The sequence below is a fragment of the Oncorhynchus keta genome, unplaced genomic scaffold (assembly GCF_023373465.1).
Source record: "Oncorhynchus keta strain PuntledgeMale-10-30-2019 unplaced genomic scaffold, Oket_V2 Un_scaffold_13470_pilon_pilon, whole genome shotgun sequence".
Lineage (NCBI taxonomy): Eukaryota > Metazoa > Chordata > Actinopteri > Salmoniformes > Salmonidae > Oncorhynchus > Oncorhynchus keta.
The window spans coordinates 49444-53395 of record NW_026290773.1 but is presented as its reverse complement, the minus strand read 5'-3'; the positions used below and the strand labels follow the sequence as shown (position 1 = coordinate 53395).

At 44.3% G+C, this 3952-nt stretch overlaps 1 long non-coding RNA gene across 1 annotated transcript; it reads left to right on the top strand.

Annotated features, from left to right (window-relative positions):
- Positions 1–2755: 2755 nt before the first annotated feature.
- Positions 2756–3561, top strand: LOC127927369 (uncharacterized). Its single transcript, XR_008127224.1, has 3 exons — positions 2756–2897; positions 2946–3329; positions 3474–3561. It is a non-coding gene; the product is annotated as an uncharacterized LOC127927369 (long non-coding RNA).
- The last annotated feature ends 391 nt before the right edge of the window (positions 3562–3952 follow it).

Genomic DNA, 3952 nt, shown 5'->3' with positions numbered 1-3952 from the left:
ATATCAAGGAGTCAACTAGATGGTTCTTCATGTTGTCCGTATCAAGGAGTCAACTAGATGGTTCTTCATGTTGTCTGTATCAAGGAGTCAACTAGATGGTTCTTCATGTTGTCCATATCAAGGAGTCAACTAGATGGTTCTTCATGTTGTCCGTATCAAGGAGTCAACTAGATGGTTCTTCATGTTGTCTGTATCAAGGAGTCAACTAGATGGTTCTTCATGTTGTCCATATCAAGGAGTCAACTAGATGGTTCTTCATGTTGTCCATATCAAGGAGTCAACTAGATGGTTCTTCATGTTGTCCGTATCAAGGAGTCAACTAGATGGTTCTTCTGCATGTTGTTCTATCAAGGAGTCAACTAGATGGTTCTTCATGTTGTCCGTATCAAGGAGTCAACTAGATGGTTCTTTATGTTGTCCATATCAAGGAGTCAACTAGATGGTTCTTCATGTTGTCTGTATCAAGGAGTCAACTAGATGGTTCTTCATGTTGTCCATATCAAGGAGTCAACTAGATGGTTCTTCATGTTGTCCGTATCAAGGAGTCAACTAGACCATATGACAGGTCAATCAATGAAAGCCCTTTTACATCAGCTGATGTCACAAAGTGCTGTACAGAAACCCCAGCCTAAAAGCCCAAACAGCAAAGCAATGAGACGTAGAAGCACGGTGGCTCGGAAAAACTCCCTAGAATGGAAGGAGCCTCGAGAGGAATGTAGAGAGACTGTATGACAGGTCAACAAGTACTTCATAGTACCCAGAGGGCTATAGGTCTAAAGTAGTGTACTATATAGGAATAGGGCTCTGGTCTATAGTAGTGTACTATATAGGGAATAGGGCTCTGGTCTATAGTAGTGTACTATATAGGGAATAGGGCTCTGGTCTATAGTAGTGTACTATATAGGGAATAGGGCTCTGGTCTATAGTAGTGTACTATATATGGAATAGGGTCTAAAGTAGTGCACTATATAGGGAATAGGGCTCTGGTCTGTAGTAGTGTACTATGTAGGAATAGGGCTCTGGTCTACAGTAGTGCACTATATAGGGAATAGGGTCTAAAGTAGTGCACTATATAGGAATAGGGCTCTGGTCTAAAGTAGTGTACTATATAGGGAATAGGGCTCTGGTCTATAGTAGTGTACTATATAGGGAATAGGGCTCTGGTCTATAGTAGTGTACTATATAGGGAATAGGGCTCTGGTCTATAGTAGTGTACTATATAGGGAATATGGCTCTAGTCTATAGTAGTGTACTATATAGGAATAGGGCTCTGGTCTATAGTAGTGTACTATATAGGGAATAGGGCTCTGGTCTAAAGTAGTGCACTATATAGGGAATAGCGCTCTGGTCTAAAGTAGTGTACTATATAGGGAATAGGGCTCTGGTCTACAGTACTGCACTATATAGGAATAGGGCTCTGGTCTAAAGTAGTGCACTATATAGGAATAGGGCTCTGGTCTATAGTAGTGTACTATATAGGGAATATGGCTCTGGTCTATAGTAGTGTACTATATAGGAATAGGGCTCTGGTCTATAGTAGTGTACTATATAGGGAATAGGGCTCTGGTCTATAGTAGTGTACTATATAGGGAATAGAGTCTAAAGTAGTGCAACATATAGGGAATAGGGTCTATAGTAGTGTACTATATAGGGAATAGGGTCTATGGTAGTGTACTATATAGGGAATAGGGTCTATGGTAGTGTACTATATAGGGAATAGGGCTCTGGTCTATAGTAGTGTACTATATAGGGAATAGGGCTCTGGTCTATAGTAGTGCACTATATAGGAATAGGGCTCTGGTCTATAGTAGTGCACTATATAGGGAATAGGGTCTATAGTGGTGCACTATATAGGGAATAGGGTCTATAGTAGCACCCTATAGGGAATAGGGTACCATTTGAGATGCAGAGAGAGTCATTATCGTCCATATTCATTGGTAACCTCATTGGCACTTATTTCTTGGGGATCAATATTACCGGTTAATCAATAATAAATGCATCCAGAAGTGAATGTTAAATGTATGCCAGCTGGGTTACAACGCTGTGTGTCAATGAAGGAATTCCATAACTAAATCATCACATGATACAGTGAGGTGTGTGGTGTGTGTGAAGGTAATGTGTGGTGTGTGCTTGGTGTGTGGGGTGTGTGCTTGGTGTGTGTGTGTGCTTTGTGTGTGGGTGTGTGCTTGGTGTGTGTGCTTGGTGTGTGTGTGTGTGTGCTTGGTGTGTGTGGGTGTGTGCTTGGTGTGTGCATGCTTGGTGTGTGTGCATGCTTGGTGTGTGTGGGTGTGTGCTTGGTGTGTGCATGCTTGGTGTGTGTGTGTGTGGAGGTGTGATGCTTGGTGTGTGTGTGTGCTTGGTGTGTGTGTGTGTGTGTGCTTGGTGTGTGTGTGTGTGTGCTTGGTGTGTGTGTGTGTGCTTGGTGTGTGTGGGTGTGTGCTTGGTGTGTGTGGGTGTGTTCTTGGTGGGTGTGTGTGTGTGTGCTTGCAGGTGATGTGTTTGTGTGTGTGTGTGTGTAATGTGTGTGTGTGTGTGTGTGTGTGTGTGTGTGTGTGTGTGTGTGTGTGTGATGTGTGTGTGGTGGGGGGCTGACTTGGTACCGGTATAATTAATTGTTATTTTACTGTTACTATTTTTCTTTTGTCTAGGTGATGACCAAAAGTATGTGGAGACCTGCTCGTCCAACATCTCAGGAAGGAACCAAGGTGAGTGACAGATACAGGGAAGATAATCAAGGAGGTGATGGAGTCCAGGTGAGTGACAGATACAGGGAAGATAATCAAGGAGGTGATGGAGTCCAGGTGAGTGACAGATATAGGGAAGATAATCAAGGAGGTGATGGAGTCCAGGTGAGTGACAGATATAGGGAAGATAATCAAGGAGGTGATGGAGTCCAGGTGAGTGACAGATACAGGGAAGATAATCAAGGAGGTGATGGAGTCCAGGTGAGTGACAGATATAGGGAAGATAATCAAGGAGGTGATGGAGTCCAGGTGAGTGACAGATATAGGGAAGATAATCAAGGAGGTGATGGAGTCCAGGTGAGTGACAGATATAGGGAAGATAATCAAGGAGGTGATGGAGTCCAGGTGAGTGACAGATATAGGGAAGATAATCAAGGAGGTGATGGAGTCCAGGTGAGTGACAGATATAGGGAAGATAATCAAGGAGGTGATGGAGTCCAGGTGAGTGACAGATATAGGGAAGATAATCAAGGAGGTGATGGAGTCCAGGTGAGTGACAGATATAGGGAAGATAATCAAGGAGGTGATGGAGTCCAGGTGAGTGACAGATATAGGGAAGATAATCAAGGAGGTGATGGAGTCCAGGTGAGAGACAGATATAGGGAAGATAATCAAGGAGGTGATGGAGTCCAGGTGAGTGACAGATATAGGGAAGATAATCAAGGAGGTGATGGAGTCCAGGTGAGAGACAGATATAGGGAAGATAATCAAGGAGGTGATGGAGTCCAGGTGAGTGACAGATATAGGGAAGATAATCAAGGAGGTGATGGAGTCCAGGTGAGTGACAGATATAGGGAAGATAATCAAGGAGGTGATGGAGTCCAGGTGCGCTTGACGATGGTGACAGGTGGGTGGAATGATCATGGAGGCCGGAGAGGGAGTCTACGTGACAAGTTGGTCCCCCCTTTGCTGCCATAACAGCCTCCACTCTTCTGGGAAGGCTTTCCACTAGATGTGGGAACATTGTTGCTATAACAGCCTCCACTCTTCTGGGAAGGTTTTCCACTAGATGTGGGAACATTGCTGCTATAACAGCCTCCACTCTTCTGGGAAGGCTTTCCACTAGATGTGGGAACATTGTTGCTATAACAGCCTCCACTCTTCTGGGAAGGCTTTCCACTAGATGTTGGAACATTGCTGCCATAACAGCCTCCACTCTTATGGGAAGGCTTTCCACTAGATGTTGGGACATTGCTGCTATAACAGCC